General features: G+C 34.9%; 1 long non-coding RNA gene across 1 annotated transcript in view; it reads right to left on the bottom strand.

Annotated features, from left to right (window-relative positions):
* LOC129052422 (uncharacterized) overlaps nucleotides 1-18,260 on the bottom strand; it is a 55,646-nt gene that overhangs the window by 15,468 nt on the left and 21,918 nt on the right. Inside the window, exon 3 of the long non-coding RNA XR_008517448.2 lies at nucleotides 17,137-17,302. This is a non-coding gene — a long non-coding RNA (uncharacterized LOC129052422). The remainder of the gene's footprint in view (nucleotides 1-17,136; nucleotides 17,303-18,260) is intronic.

The raw sequence follows: 18,260 nt of genomic DNA, 5'->3' as shown, positions 1-18,260 counted from the left end.
TAAATTGTAATGGCGCCACTCTCTTGAATGGGATTAGGACTCCTATAAAAGGGCTCAAAGTTGCCTTTCCATCCCTTCTTCCACGTTTCTCCCAGCTGGAGGATGCAGCAATAAGGTCCATCTTGGAAGCAGGGAGCAGCCCTCACCCAACATCAATCCCACTGGCACTCTGAACTTGGATTCCCTAACATCCAGAACCATGTGAAATAAATTTCTGTTCATTATAAATTACCCTATCTCTGGTATTTTGCTATAGATCCACAATCAGACTAAGACAAAATGTAAGTGGGCTGAAGATACTTGAGGGAATCGCCAAGTTAAAGAATCAAGGACCTCTAACCTACTTCCCAGATGTGATTCAAAAGACAGATTCTAGAGCTCCTGGAATAAAGTAGAAACTGGGTTCCCCCTGAAGGTAGACCCTAGAAACAAACCTACAAATATGCAATGAAAAGAGTCTTTCCAACTTTACCCAAAGAAACCTGTGAACATTTTCCAAAGTAAATCGCTTTGAATATCCAGACCTTTTAAGTATTACTCAATACACTGACTCTGAGCTGACATAAATTTTTCATGCTTCAACAGGCCGCTGCTGTCCATGACTCAGAGTGGGGGTTTATGGAGGTCATTTGAGAAAAGGAATGTTGGTCTGAATCCATCTGTAAGTGGGCACAGTAAATCTGCAAAACCATTCTGTAGTTACCTCCCCAAGTTCTGAATGCATAGTTGAAATATTCATACTCCATAGCTAGCAGAATCCTCACACTGCTTTCTTGGCCTATGGTGAAAAGGCTCTTATGGTACAATAAAAAAGTAGAGGTCTTTGATCTCATTTTACATGAATAGCAGAAAAAAAAAGTCATATGTCATTTGTAGTACAATCGCAAGGAATTATGCCACCATCAAAGATACAAGAAAAGTGAGTTCTACTTTATTTTCACTTAACATGCCACTTGGGCTTGTGAAGAAATATTGATGCTATAGATCGAAAGGAACTATTGTAAACCTAATTAGCAATTGCCTCCAATTGCAGCTGTTGTTTCAAATGTTGTATATATATTGGAGCAGATAGTATGAAGCTCCGTAGTTGGTGTAAACCTATTGTTCTGGACTGGACACGGTGGCTCACACCCGTAATCCCAGCACTTTGGGAGGCCGAGGCAGGCGGATCATGATGTCAGGAGTTCGAGACCTGCCTGACCAGCATGGTGAAACCCCGTCTCTACTAAAAATACAAAAAATTCACCGGGCATGGTGGCGTGCACCTGTAGTCCCAGCTACTCAGGAGGCTGAGGCAGGAGAATTGCTTGAACCCAGCAGGTAGAAGTTGCAGTGAGCTGAGGTTGTGCCACTGCACTCCAGCCTGGGCGACAGGGTGAGACTCCATCCAAAAAAACAAACAAACAAACAACAACAACAAACTATTGATTGGCAATTGCTTGCATCTATGTATTATAAAGGACCACCACAAAGTTTGCTTTCATACTGTGTGGAATGCAGCACATCTTCTCTGTATTACCTCAGGAATGTGTCGTCTCTGTTCTGTTTCATAAAATAGTGCACTGTGTCACTTTTTGTGTCATAACATAGCACACTTGCTCACCTCAACTGTGTCACCATCCCTCAGGATATATTATCTTATTATGTCAATAATATCACAAAACTTGCATTTGGTGAGCAAGATATAGCAAATAACCTCTAGATGTATTTGTAAAATCTATATGTCAAATGGTGGGAAATAAAACCTGTGAAAATTCAGAAGGGATGAATGTTACACATGAGGTGAACAACAAGATCTTCCCTTAAGTAAGACATATCTAGCTGAGTGACTAATATTCAAAACTGCCATTTCCCAAGAGGACCAGTCTGACACCCAATGGCCGTTTAATTATATTGAATTCTTCTCATCACCTTGTGGAGAAGGATACAGACAATAATCCATCTTCACTGAAATAGTGATTCAGTGTATCACTAAAAACATCTATCAAATATTATATTACAGATGCTTTTAAGTTGCCCAGAATTATTTTTAGCATGACTTTAATTGGTTTTGTTTCATACTCTTTCAACGTCATGGTATTCACACATCACTGCCCCTTAACAACGAACCGTTTTACAACTGAAGCAGCAAAGGAATGGACTTAGACTATCAAGAAATTCACTGATCTTGCTATGTACACCCTCCCTGGAAGCAATAGTACTGATAAAATGTTGGGATGAACTGTTAGGGGCTTGTTTACAACCAATGCTGGTTTGATGACAATAACTTGTCATGCAAAAATAACTACTATATAGCTGGAAAAGCATCCAAAAATATTGAAATTAATGTAAAAGTCTTGGATTCTGGTCTTCGCCCTATCCCTAATTAGTTGGATGGTACTAAATAAATCAGTATGAATTTGTATATTTTTAAAAAGAGAAAATTGGAATATGTGTGTCTAGAAACATCAAAAGTAGCCAAGGTGTTCCAGAACGACCTAGGCTAAAAGGTAACAACATTAAAAAAAATCAACATAATTTTAAAATATAATACCCCTACCCCAACATTCGAGAGCCTTCTGTGGATGTCAGGTGTTATGTGTGTTTATTAGTAGGTATCAGATAACCATAGCTGATTTTATCTATCATTTCACTTGTTTCTTATGTGAACAGTTTTTGATGTGTTGAACTTTTGACCATTAAGTCATTTTAATGTATGTTTGTTTTCATTTCTATATATTTAATTTGTGTTTATTATCAAAGTTAATAATAAATCTTAATGGTTTTGGTCAAATTTCATGCTTTAAGAAAGTCTGGAATATTTTGTATTTACTATACTTTTAAAAAGCTTGATGATTGAAAAAATAATGACTATACAGTAAAATCCATGGTTCTAGTGAATAACGAGAAATTATTCTTTCATTTATAATTGATTAAAATATTATAGAAATCGCCTATTTTTGTCAAGCACAAGAAAATCAGGTTTGAATAATTATGATGGCAAAAGGAACAGCTGGTAAACATTCGAACATGAGCATAAACCTAACAAAAGTGTGAAGCTTTACAAGTCAATATTTACCTATGTAACACACCTGCACATGTATCCTTGAACTTAAAAGCTTTTTTTAAAAAGTCAATGTTGGTATGGGACTTTTACATTCTTAGGAAAGAGCTACTAAATGAAATTAAAATATGTTAGACAAATGTATTCATAATGAAGCAGGAATAAAGATAGCAAGACAATCAAAAGCAACTGCTGTGAACATTATAAATCACACAATTTGGACTTTAATTATGAATGTCTTTGACAACACTATGTACTGATAAGCTTTCAGAATGGATCAACCTTATCAGTATGAGTAAGACAATCATGCAGTTTATTTTTCCTCTGCTTCAAAGATTAACCCCACTGAATTTTTTTTGGAGCATTTGTACCCCACCAAAATGCTTTCCATTCAATGGAGTTTCACTGTTAGTTCTAAAATACTAATGTTTAAGAGTACAGAAATAAGACACTGAGATATTATTTTATCCTTTCTACAGTTTATTTGCCTCCAAAGGAGACTGCTGTAATTTAGAATGACAGGTTTTTAAATAGAAGTAATCCTGTTATCTGCTTAGTGAAAATTTTATTGGAATAGTCTCTAAATTTAAGAAATGAATACATATATACGGAATTACTAGTGTCATCAGATTAATAATAGGTAAAGTCTTATAAACATGTTGGCTTCACTCAATAAAGTGAGCTTTTGAATTTTGAAGGAACAGTGGTTCGTAAATTTCTACTATCTGAAGAGCTCTTTCCTTGTGCTTTTAAAAATACAACATATGACATGAAGAAAGGCAAAGTTACTCTGGTTAAAGTTTGTATGAAAATTGTGTAATCTATTCTACTGGGCTCCATCCTCAATGGGCCTTTATGCAGATACAAGAGACCCAATGGCTTGGCAGAAAAGTATGAAAACTCTATTTTTAACCATTTATATTTGTAACAAAAATAGTTGGTTAAAAATGTATAAGGATATGGATTTACCCTCACAGCCAGACACACACATACACTCCTCCAATGAGGTCCAATTGTATGAGTGTCCTTATCTCCATGAAGGAAAAGGAAGCATGAGATGCTCCGCATGGTGACACATATCTGTCCTGTACTACCAGCTACTCAGGACGCTGAGGCAGGAGGCTCACTTGAGCTCAGGAGTTCAAGGGTGCAGTGAGTTATGATTGTGCCATTGCTCTCCATCCTGAGCAATGGATGACAAAGTGAGACTCCATCTCAAAAAAAAAAAAAAAGCACAATAGTGCTTCACAATAGTGAAGGCAAAGAGTAAGGACAAATAAAACTGGAAACAAATGTTTTAGAATCTTGTCTCGAATTCTAATGCATATAGCATATATATCTGTTCTTAGCATTTTGGAGAAAATGGAAATATAATTGTGACTTATATTTAAAACTTACAGATCAGCATTGCTTAACCTGGTTATTCCTCTCTATTCCTTTGATCAACATGATTGATAATATGACATGTAAAAATGTCCCATCTGTGTTTGCAATGCCCAATGGTTCTGATATGATATTAAAAACTGTAAAGTATCTAAATTTTTTACCCTATTTGCAAATTAATAAGTCATCTTGCCATAGTTTCAGATATGTACAATCTTTATTAGAAACAAATAATAGTTTATTACTCACTCCAACACCAATAACCAGAATATTAGCATTTGCATTTCAATTTTCACCAGCTGAGGCAAAAAGAACAAGTGACACCTGCCCACGAAGTGGATTGTATTATAGAAGAGAAACACTAAGTTTACAAAACCCACATTTTTAATGCTGGGTAGTATTCATAGATAGGGGAGGAAAATTTTACTTTTAACTTCTTGGGATCCTGACTGAGCCTAAAAATTAAATTGACATAAGATAGATTAACAGAAGAAAAGCATACAAATTGAATATAAGTTTATATGACATGGGAACCATCATAATGAAATAAAGACTCAAAGAAGTAGCAAAACCTAAACGCTTTTATATTAGGTTGAACAAAAGGGAGAATTGTGAAAAAGCAACTAAATTTTCCACAAAAGGCTAAAGGAATATAATAATTACTTTAACAGTCCGTTTATACAGAATTTTCTTAGCTCTGATTTCTCATTGAAGAATATTGCTTCTTTTTGGTATAGGGAGGACATTATATATTTATTTATTTATTTTTTTTTTTTTATTTTTTATTTTATTTTTTTTTTTGAGACAGAGTCTCACTCTGTCACCCAGGCTGGAGTGCAGTGGCACAATCTCGGCTCACTGCAAGCTCCGCCTCCTGGGTTCATGCCATTCTCCTGCCTCAGCCTCCCAAGTAGCTGGGACTACAGGCGCCCACCACCACGCCTGGCTAATTTTTTTGTATTTTAGTAGAGACGGGGTTTCACTGTGTTAGCCAGGATGGTCTCAATCTCCTGACCTCGTGATCTGCCCGCCTCGGCCTCCCAAAGTGCTGGGATTACAGGCGTGAGCCACTGCGCCCGGCCTAGGGAGGACATCATTTATACGAGGAGTTTTCTTCTCAGGTTTTTATGATGAAGGAAATTACAGTGTCTTTCTTGTATCTGCTGTTTTTCAAGTGCTAAAGCTCAAAAGAATCTCTATACCAAAATGGTATATTTTGGGATGCATATCCTGCCAAACTTGCTCCAGAGAGACCAATGACTGCATGCATGCCACTTGCTCCAGAGAGAGGTACTTTATCCTTTAACATTTTAAAAATCCACGGTTTGCTCTGAAGTGAGGTGGGGTGGGGTCAAGGTGGACACTAGATCATCCAAGGCTGTTTGCTTTACAGACATCGTTGAAAAGATAGATCAGAACAAAGCAGTTAGTTATTTTCCTTACAAGACATAGAAAAATGTAAGAAACCCATGGATAATTGTCTCCTTGTGACACCAGTTTTTTAACCCTTTTGAAGATACTATCAGGGAAATGTAAAATGAAAAGAGTAAAATCAAAATAGCAATTTTTTAAAAAGAGCAACATCTGCATATCAACTGATTGTAGCAAATCATTATTTTGTGAAATTATAGCAAAAACATCTGTTCTAGACAGAAGGTGAACCCAAAAGGAACACATTCTATGGGTACACAATAAACTTTTAATATATTGAAAATCCAATTATTTGGCTGTCCCCATTATGTTTCTAAATCCCTCTGTTCTTCCATTTCATGAAGTATACTGGTGTGTGTTTGTCTTAAAAATGTCCCTTTCCGTTAAACAGGAAGCTCCATGAGCTGTGTTGATATCATGGATATCATGAATCCATGATGAAGCACTGTGTTGATATCAGTGACAACTGGATCCTAAGCACCTTGCACACTGCCCAGCACATGATCAGCATTTGATTAATGTCAGTAGGAGAAATAAATACCACACAACAGATTATAAGACAATGATGATATTTATAAAGTTTAAAATTATTAAATTGGCATTTCTTAGAGATTCTATAGATTCTAAAAATACTGAGTTTTGCAATGAGTCCTACTCATTCTGATGCTCACAGTGCAATGTATAAACACAGCACCTGACACATGGTATGTGTCATTTTAAAACTTGAAGGCTGTAAACAACCTCTTGAGAAAACTAAGATCAAGAAAAATGTAAATTTGCAGAGTGTTACAGAATTCCAGTCCTAGTTAGTGGCTAGAACACAAATTTCCACATTTTATGCTATGTTCTAGAGAATCATTATTTCTTTTCTTTCTAACTTAAAGGATAGTGGCTTGTCTGACAACATTACTTGAGTATTAAAATCAATGTTGTGGAGGCATCACAATACCTGACTTCAAACTATACTACAAGGATACAGCAACAAAAACAGCATGGTACTAGTATAAAAATAGATACATAGACCAATGGAACAGAATAGAGGACCAAGAAATGAAGCCACATACCTACAACCATCTGATCTTTGAAAACCTTGACAAAAATAAGCAAATGGGAAAAGCCTCCCTACTAAATAAATGGTACTGGGATAACTTACTAGCCATAGGAGGAAGAAGGAAATTAGACTTCTACTTATCACCATGTACATTAACTCAAGATGGATTAAGACTTAAAACCCCAAACTGTAAAAGAAGAAAACCTAGGAAACAGTCTTCTTGATATTGGCCTTTGCAAAGAATTAACGGCTAAGTTCTCAAAAGCAATTTCAACAGAATGAAAATTTATAAATGGGACCTAATTAAACTAAAGAGCATTTTCACATCAAGAAAAACTTTCAAGGAAGTATGCAGACAACCTACCAAATTGGAGAAAATATTCACCAACTATGCATCCAACAAAGGTCTAAAATCCAGAACCCATAGAGAACTTAAACAAATTAATGAATAAAAACCAAAGAACCTTATTAAAAAGTGGGTAAAGAATATGAAAAGACAATTCTCAAAAGAAGACATACAAGTGGCCAACAAACACAAAAAAATGCTGATCATCACTAATCATCAGAGAAATTCACATCAAAACCACAATGGGATACCATCTCACACCAGTCAGAAGAGTATTTGTCAAAAAGTAAAAAATAATTAAAAAAAAACAGATATTGGCAAAGCTGCAGAGAAAATGGGACTCTTACATAATAGGTGGAAATGTGAATTATTCCAGCCATTGAGGAGAGGAGTTTGGAGATTTCTCAAAAAATGGTAGTTGACCATTTGACCCAGCAATCCCATTACCAAGTATATACCCATAGGAGGATAAATTGTTCTACCAAAAGAACATTTGCACCCATATGTTCATCTCAGCACTATGTAAAATAGCAAAATGATGAAATCAACTCAGGTGCCCATCAATGGTGGACTGGATAAAGAAAATGTGGTACATATACTATGTGGCCATACAAATACACAAATACACAGAATTATTTCTTTTGTAGCAACATGAATGCATTTGAAGGCCATTATTGTAAGAGAACTAGTGCAGAAACAGAAAACCATGTACCATATGTTCTCACTTATAAGTGGGAGATAAACATTGGATACTCATGGACATAAACATAGGAACAATAGACACAGGGGACTATTAGACTGGGGATGGAGGGAGGGGAACAAGGGCTGGAAAACTACCTATTAGGTACTATGCTCACTACCTGGATGATATGGTTTGGCTCTGTGTCCTCACTCAAATCTCACGTTAAATTGTAATCCCCATATGTCAGGGGAGGGACCTGGTTGTAATCCCCACATGTCAGGGGAGGGACGTGTTGGGAGGTGATGAAATCATGGGAGCAGATTTTCCCCCTGCTGTTCTCATGATAGTGAGTGAGTTCTCCCAAGATCTGATGGTTTAAAAGTGTGGCACTTCCCCCTTCACTCTCTCTCTCTCCCACTGCCATGTAAGATGTGCTTCCCTGTCACCTTCCACCATGATTGTGAGTTTCCTGAGGCCTCCCAGCAATGCAGAAATGCAAGTCAATTAAACCTCTTTTCTTTGTAAATTACCCAGTCTCAGGTAGTTGTTTTTAGCAGTGTGAAAATGGACTAATACACTTGGTGACAGTTTCAATCACACCCCAAACCTCAGCATTATGCAATAAACCTTTTCAACAAACCTGCACATGTACCCCATGATTCTAAAAATTAAAAAGGAAAACAAATTTTAAAAGTAAATTAAATTAAATGTAAAAATCAATGTTAACAGGGATAACAAGCCAAATTGTCACCTGTTTGTGGTAAATATTTTTTCTAAAATTAATTTTGAAATGGAACATATCTGATGCAAGATAACTACATTTAATTACTAAATAGTAATTAAAATTTAAAGATAGTAACAAAAATAAATAGAATTGTTCACAGAAGAGAAAAGTTCTCCAGAAGAGTTGTGAAGGAAGGACCCCAATCTTCTGGAAGATACCAAAGCATTACAAAGCTGCAAAACATGTAACTAGGCATGAAAACAGGTTGGCTTGCTATAAAAGCATGGTTATTCTGTGGAAAGTGGACAAGAAACTCAATGGACCAGGGCCAGATAGTTTATTATTCAAGGAACTGTGTACATCAGGAGCATAAGCAAAGACACTACCTCCATGTCTCCAAGGAGATACCACTAGCCCAGATGAATATTAGGCAAACAGTGGGCTGTGTTGCAGGTGAGAAATGCAGTCCCAAGGCCTAGCACTTTTTGAGCAAGAACCAAGCATCATAGCAAGCAACAAATATTTTCACAAGCAACAAGCAAGCCAGTACGAAGGGAGGAGCAATTATAAGGTATTTATACTTCAGTCGCTTTGAATACTTCATTACCTATGTGACTAAATGTAGAGACTGGTCAGTTTCAGGAGACAGACAAACCTTGCAGTGTAACACAGTTACTGCACAGTTACTGCTGGGATGCTCAAGGACCACTGAAAATTGCCTCATCCAACAAGTCTTTTAGCCATCACCCTTTTCAAATAACAGTAACGCTAAACATATTTCTCGGAGTATTTGCCACTAACGAAGACTCTTTGTGTGACAAACATTAGTCATGCTGCAGAACCATCTCTTAGCACCATCTATGAACTTTCTTGTAAAATCTTGTTTTAGCAAAATTACAAGTCAGTTTAACAAGCATCACCCCTCACCTTTAGTATCTGATCACCCTCATGATCTGACTGGGTTCCTCATTCTCTTCAATTCCCCAGCTGATATCTGATCGTTCTGGCCTGTCTTCAGGAAAAATACTGTTAGGTCGGTTTAGTTACACTCCATCTTACCCCTGATGTTTCCTCTTAGTAACTTTCTATCCACTGATCCCCACCCTGTCCCTTGACTATAAATTCTCATTCTCTCATGCTGTATTCAGAGTTGAGCCCAATATCTCCCTGACTGCAAAATCCCATTGCAATGGTGCCTATATCTATCACGATGGTCCTGAATAAAGAAGTCTTCCTTTTTGTGCTTTAACAAGTATAATTAAATAATTTTTCTTCAACACCACCAAAAGATTCACCTTCTGATTTATTTTAAAAGAATGTCTTACTATAGTAAACAATCATTCTGATGCATACTGAATTCGGAATGATAAGTAATCTTTATATTTCACAATCCATTAATTTCCAATGAAGTAAAACCCTATAGTAGTGACATTATAATCAATATCCATAATATTAGGAAATATTAACAATTGTTTTTACATACTTGCCTTTGATATTCTACAGTCACTGCTTATGTATACAAAACAGAATCAAAACATTTTATTTATATGACTAATTATATCTTTAAAATTCTAGGCAAGAAGAAGATAGCTAAACCCTGAAGACCACCAGTAGCATTTTTTCCACCAAATATTGGAGAATATCACATTGATTAGATAATTCAATAATTTGGGGAAATTATCTCTAACCATGACTTTTAAGGTTAAGTAAAATATATGAAAATATGCAAATATGTTTTTAAATGGACTAGCTAATTGATATAGGTTAACATCATAATCACATAATTGTTAACTCTATAATTGATTCTTAATTGCTTATATGCGTATTATATTCATTGCTAATCTGCATCATCATAATAAAATATTATTAAGTTAAACAATACAGTTTAAATTTCTTATAATGTTATGACCAGTATCTTATTTTATTTTTCATAAAACACTTGGGGAGGTATGGTTTTGTCATACCATTTTAGAAATGGTAGAGGCTGGCATAGATCATAGTTTTGCCTATTACTTCAGCAGTTATTTAAAGGGTTAATGTATGTATCTCGTATGCCAAATCTGAAATTTAGATTACTCTACCATTACCATTGGATCCTGCTCACTGGAGCCTGGAAAATATGTTACTACTGAGCTCGTAGCTCAGATCTCCTTGGTTGGGTAAATATGCAAATAGTTATGATTTGTTTAGGAGACTCAATCTTTTAGGATTCAGAAAAATAAAGCTTTAGAATAATGAAGATTGTTATGTACCATACAGAAGAACTTAATAAATTTGAGAATATATGCTTCCTCCATAAATGGAGAGGCCATAAGCACAAAAATGCTTAAGTACAACAAAGTAGATGACCTTGGCCCCCAATATAAGTCCTATTATTTTTAATTTGGCAAAGATTATGATAAATATGTTAATTTGACTATCCTGATGAAAATTTGTTTCATTTTTTTTCAGGAATTTTATGAAGAACCCGGTTTAGGCTGGGAGCAGTGGCTCAGACCTATATTCCCAGCACTTTCGGTGGCCTAGGTGGGAGGATTACTTGAGACAAAGAGTTCAAGGCGAGCCTGAGACAAATAGCAAGACCCCATGTCCCATGTCTACAAAAAATGAAAAACTTAGCCGTGCATTTAAAAAATTTAAAAACTTAGCCCAAGAGTTTAGGGTTACAGTGAGCTATGATCATACCACCGTACTCCAGCCTGGGCAACAGAGCAAGAACTTGTCTCTTATAAAACAAAAGCAGAAAACCTGGTTCAATTCTAATCAAAATTCAAGTCAGATAGTTCACTAATTGCCAAAGAGATAAAGGGCAATAAACTGTAGTTCTGACCTCAAGAAGCTTATAGATGGGAAAAAAATAGCAAGCAACTAAAAAAAAAAAAATTGTCTATTGCATAACAAATGATCTTCCCTGTATAAGCTTACCAGTTTTGCTCACTATTATTAGCGATAGAATTTCTTCAATTTTTTTTGTCTCCTATTCTCAAAATAATTACAAGACTTAAGATACATAGCACTTAATTCTAAAAATATATGGAATTTTTATCCCAAAAACATCCACTACAAAATGATAATAATAAAACATTACATGCTGTTAGAGAAACAAAAGTTGTTGAAACCTAGTTCACTCCATTTATAAAGTCATTCAGCAAAGGCATTTTAAAGAAAACTACTGACTGGCCGGGTGCGGTGGCTCACGCCTGTAATCCCAGCACTTTGGGAGGCCAAGAGGGGTGGATCACAAGGTCAGGAGATCGAGACCATCCTGGCTAACACGGTGAAACCCCGTCTCTACTAAAAATACAAAAAATTAGCCGGGTGTGGTGGCGGGCACCTGTAATCCCAGCTACTCGGGAGGCTGAGGCAGGAGAATGGCATGAACCCAGGAGGCGGAGCTTGCAGTGAGCCGAGACTGTGCCACTGCACTCCAGCCTGGGCGACAGAGTGAGACTCCCTCTCAAAAAAAAAAAAAAAAAAGAAAAGAAAACTACTGATTGACAGTTTTACTTCAATTTTTGCTTGCTTTCACTATATTAGAACAGTCTCAAAAACATCCTGGTGAAAATGCCATTATTTTCCAGTTTACTCAGGTCTTGTGACCAATTAAGTGTTTAAATAGCAATTGATATTAAATTACAATGCAATCTACATTGTGAAAATGGAACATAAGCGATGCATTTGCTTTGTTTCGCAGAAGTCATTATAAAAGATATATCTATTAATAAACAAAATATTTCAGCTACCAATATCATTAATAACAGAACATGTAGGCTAATTTATTAATTAGTGAAACAGATTTTAGTATCTTCAGTGAAATAAATAAAAAAACTCCTGGAATAATACCATTTATTCTAAAACTTCAAGTATAGCAAAAATAAGTAATTCAATTAGTATCATTGTTTCTCAGTGCTATCATTGATATTAATAAAAACTCATAAAACTGCAGTAAATTCTGGTTCATATTTTCGCTGCTACCACTACTAAAATGCAATTTTCTCTGAATCTGACCTTTGTTTTATTGCAGTCTAAAATGTAGTTCTCAATGAAATTAAAGCAAAGGAAATCTATAATGTACTTTTTTATTCAACTCCACACAAGTTTTAGATCCTATCAAGTAGGAAATTGTGTCCAAATCATTCATTTTACAGTATTTTATTATAACATTATAGATTTCTAAAAAGCTATTATATTAAAACAAAATCTAGTTTTAAATTCCCACTTATGCTTTTATTGTCCATAAAATTTTCAATTAATTTTATTGCAGCTCCATTAATATAGTTCAAATCATTTCCTAGCTGTATGATAATAATTTTGATTGAAAAACCAACTTATTTAAGCTTCCCCATCAAAATTTGAAATATATCTCAGAAAATTCACAAAAATAACCCAGAAAATTCATAGGAAAGTTTAATTATAAAATCCAGAAATATTATGAAGCAGAGCTCATAGATATATTAGCAGTTTTGTGAATGGAGATCATTAAGTGTCTTTTTTCTTAAGAAGGTATATTTCCCACATGATCCTCACTTCTTTTTTGACCTTCAGGCAAAACAAAAATTGAACATAGGTATTCCGTAAATATTGATGACTATTTACAAAAAGAATGGCTCACTTAACCTCTTTTCCTAGCATAGCATTCCATAAGTATCAATACAGTTCCAAATTTGGCACATATATATGGAACATTTCTAACATCTTATAACTCAAATATTTGTGGCAATCACACACTTGATATTTGGATTAGTGCATCCACAGATGTTTATTGTAAGGGAATGATCACTGAGCAATGAATAAAAGGGCCTGAACTCCCATCTGGTCGCTGCTATTTACTGACCTATGTGATTGTGAGATAAATTCTTAACAGCACTTGGCATAAGACTTCAAAAAATATCTGTTGAATCAAGATAGAAATTATATGGAAACATATGTTGCAGAAAGAAAAGTGATATTGTATTAGTTTTCTAACTGTAGTTTTACTACAGTTCCTTGCCACGTGGCCCCCTCCGTATGCTCTCTCACAACATGGAAGCTTCTTCAAAACTAGCAATAGAGAGAGAGAGAAAGGAATAGAGACAGGGAGAGAGAGAAACTCTTACTTCAGGGATGATCCATTTTCTCTTTGAGTTCTTTTATCAGTAAAACCAGACCCACCTAGATTAATCTCCCTTTTGATTAACTCAAAAGCAACTTAATTGGGATCTTAATTACATCTCCAAAATTTCTTCATCTTTACCGTATCTCATTGATGAGAAACAATTAACATTCAAAGGGAGAAGATAATGCAGGAAGTGAACACCAGATGGTGGGAATTACTGGGGTCATTTCAAGGTCTACTTGACGAAGATGGAATTGTGATAATCAAGTATAGAAAATATTCAACTTATTCTTTTTATATATGAAAAAATAGAGAAGTAATCCACTGAAGTCACAGTGTCCTAAGTTCAAATAAGATAAGGGCTGGGATGAAAGTTAGTTAAAATCATTAACAGAACACTGACAATAGACAAACGTTTTCTTCATTTGAGTTATGTTACTTTGCCTAGATATCTGCTACACTCAGCCAGCTGTCACTTATTATAAGAAATAAATATGACGGGTGGGGACCGCGGAGAGAGAGATGCAGGTTGCTCCAGGCAAATTCACATTGGTAATTGGTGCTTGAAAATTGTCCACATTGTAAGATGTTGGGCTCATCTGGGCAATAATGGCTCTTTACTCTTTCCTTTGGAAGTGACTTTTATTCCTTACAAGAATCAATTCAGGATAAATAAAAGTATTTATTTGCAACAACCCCTCCCACCACCCTAGGAGAAAATGAAAGTGTTTTTATTAAGCCCCACAGGAGAAGGGAAGTGTTCTTACAAATTAGATTTGAACATTATTTGATTTATTTTTTAAAAGCCAACAGAGTTTGGCACTTGTTTTTTTTTTTCCTGCTAAAATAGAAAGATCTGAGCCCACTGTAAATGTGGCAGAGCTTTCATCTTTTCCAATGGAAATTTAATCTTACATGTGCTCTTCAGAATGACAGAGTGACACCTTTGAGCAAAGGTTGTTTATCAAGCATTTGTTAAAGGACGAGGTAGGCCAACAGTCAGCAGCCAATTTCTCTTTTCCAAAGTTTTGGGCTAAGCAGAGCTCATGTAATTCCCAAATTCTACCTCTGAAGTATAAGAACAGGAAAGAAAATTACACAATTTTATATTTTTTCCTACAACAACCTTCTCTATAATATAGCATAAAAATTGTGAGATAATCACATGAAAAGTAATGTATAATTTATTTGAATTATTAATTATAACAATGAAAACCTAGAAAGTTATTCTTTGAAAATAAATGTTTTTACTAAGCATCTATTTTGCACTATATAATATTCTAAATTCTTGGGAGAAGTGGAGAGAGTACCTTAACCCAAATATCTAATAATGGAGAATCATTAGGCATCTTATATTATGTTCACATTGTTAAATGTTAAATAACCATTACAGGGCTATTTGTGAAGAATTCCTATTAACATTTTAAATTGAAATTTTAAATAAAAATATTCAAATTAATATTTGCATAGATAAATTGTAGTATATTTATATAATAAAATGTGATACAACAGTTGAAATAAAGAATCTAGAATAAAAAATGTTGACTTGGATAAATCTCAAACACAATGTTAAGCATAAAAAATAGGTTGCAAAAGAATAGTTTTAGCATAATCATATAATACTACACAGCAAAAGTATAGAAAAGGCACATAAACAATAAAAACCAAATTCTGTTTAGTGTTTAACTATGTGGGAGAAGGAGAGAGATTTGGGAGAGGAGAACAAAGACTTCATTCATTTTTGTTAGATTTGTTTCTTCAGCTTCACGAAGGCACTTGGGGTATAGTAATACTTTCCTCAAAATCTATTTGCGTTCTGAAATAGTTCACTGTTAACTTAAAAAACAAATAATTTTTTGTTCCCATATATTAGAGAGAATATGTAATATTTGTCTATCTGTGCCTGGCTTATTTCATGTAACATACACTTTTAAAAATTGTACTTTTAGAGACAAAGAGTAGAATAATGGTTACCAGAGGCTTAGAAGGGGATTGTTGTGGGGGAAGACAGAGAGGGGTTCGTTAATGGGTACAAAAATACAGCTAAAAGTGATAAGACCCACTGTTCAGTAGCACAATAGGGAAACTAATAGTTAACAATAATTTATTGTGTCTTTCAAAATAACTAAAATAGTAGAGTTGGAATGTTTCTAACACAAATAAATAATAGCTGCTTGAGGTGACAGATATCCCAGTTACCATAATTTGGTCATTACACATGGTATGCTTGTATCAAAATGCCACGTGTACCTCATAAGTACATACAACAATTATATATTCATAATAACTGTAAATTACAAATAAAATTTAAAAATATAGGAATAAAACTACTAGTAGGAAAACAACCAGCATATCTTTTGAATTTTGTTACTATCTTTCTATTCAATGTGCATGTATTGGCTTTGTAATTGGAGAAAAAGCTATCATTCAAGTTAGTCTAAATTAATGACTATTCTACTTTTCAAGGTCATTCAGTTACCAAATTCCGTTAGTATCTAGATTTTTATATTTTGTGCATTATTTCTGTTAGTGCTTTTTATGTTTACATGGTGATCATAATTTGTATTTAATAGTATGTTTAATTATGTCTCAAAACATATCTGTACAATTTTATGTCTCTAAAATTTGAAAGTGCTGTCAAAATTTGTATTCTCTAAATTTCTGTATCTTAGCTTTAGTTTATTTAGAAAATAATTATGGAAATAATATAATCTTTTCTATTCTCAAAGACAGGTCTCACTCTCCTGTAGATGCATGTAAAATATTATGAACTAGGATGTTTTATTTTTATGAAACATAATTAACTCCTCCAATCTCCTTTTCTATCAGAGTAGTTGGTAGAAGGATACACTATAAATAACTTGTGCCTTTAGAAACACTTGTTCTTATTTAGGATAATACTAAATTTAGTACACGTATGTTTCAACCAGTTGGAGGGTGAAATTTGAAGTTTATGCAGATTAAATTCAGGTAGATGTAAATGCAAAAACCTTTGTTAAGAAATCTTAATTGAAATAAGAAATTAGTTACAGTTTCATGTGATTTAAGTTACAACTTGTCTTCCTTTTAATGTTTCTGTTCTTTTCTTCCTGAATTTGATTAATGATGGGCTTCTGAAGCTGACTCAGTTCTGAAACACTTTCTGAAAACAGAAATTACATTAATAGTCAATGACTCCAGCTGCTGGTTTCTCTTCTAACCCAACACATATTCTTCATGATCACCAGACATTGCACACCAGCATTGAGTCTGGGTGCCCCAGCAGTGTATGAGATTGCACAACTGATCCTCCCTGTTGTTCAACTCAGTCTATGTTCTTGCTTCAAAATCAGGTAGTTTCATTTAAAAACTTCTCTAGGAATGAGACACTGGTAATCTTACCTTTTGGAAAGACTCTGTTCTCCAATCCCCACTTCTAGTAAAGTCCTACTGTGGCTTCTTCACTCCCATAGTTCAGCAGGATGGAGTGATACAGCTCTTTCACTCCTGCACTTCAGCAAGTTCTGAGTTCTTGTCTCACGACCAAGAGGAATGAGGTGTGCAGACACTGGAGAGTGAGTAAGGCAGAGGAGAATTTTATTGAGTGACAGAAAGAAAGCTCTCAGGAGCAACAGGGAACTTGAAAGTGAGTTGTTGGCTGCGAGGTGGAGTCCAGGGTTTTTATGGGCTTAGAATGGGAAAATGTATGCTGATTTGTTTGTGGGTAGGCTTGGAAAAACACCGTTTAGAAAGAGGTACAAGAGTGTAAAGAATCAATAGAGAGCTGAAGTGAAGGCTTGGCCCAGGACCTTGGCCCAGAAGCAATCAGGGGCTGATTGAACCAAATGGAAGTGGAAGTTCCCACCCTGGTCCACGGACTCTATCCAGGATTGGTAGTTTGGTGTTACACTTCAGAATGTCCTTGGCTTGAAGGTTGAGTTTCACCAAGCACCTGTCCTTGTCTGCCCAGGAATTTCTCTGCTTCCTGTCACTATCACTACCAAATTATAAAAATCTCTCAATGCTGAATATCACTCATTTTTTTACTTCTAACTACTAATTCTACATTTAATAATATATTTTATCTCCTATACTCCATAGTGATACCAAGACCAATAATATAATCAATAATAGCTACCATTAAATGAATATTGAATATGTTCTAGGAGCTTTAAATATATTCTTTCTATTGCCTTAATAACTCAAATTCAATATTATTTAACCTGTTTTACAGATGAAGAAGTTGAAGTTAAATTTGTATAAAACATATCCTATTCCATAAGCGAATGTATGTTTTATCAAAGATTGCACAATTTCCACTAAGATATAATGCCTGCCATCAAAAATAAAATAGCAGCCATGGCCCCAACAAAGCTGTTTCTCCCTCTTTCTTTATTTTAGCATTTTAGAGAAGGAGGATAAAATGAACAGGTTAAGGCAAAATGAATCTAAAGAAAAACAGAGAAAATTAAAAATAGATGAAAAATAGGGTAGAATGTTCAAGAAATATCAATGTTGAAGAGTAC

This window comes from Pongo abelii, chromosome 22, assembly GCF_028885655.2.
Source record: "Pongo abelii isolate AG06213 chromosome 22, NHGRI_mPonAbe1-v2.0_pri, whole genome shotgun sequence".
Classification (NCBI taxonomy): Eukaryota; Metazoa; Chordata; class Mammalia; order Primates; family Hominidae; genus Pongo; species Pongo abelii.
The sequence above is the reverse complement of the archived record's forward strand: the minus strand, read 5'-3'. Positions and strand labels throughout refer to the sequence as shown.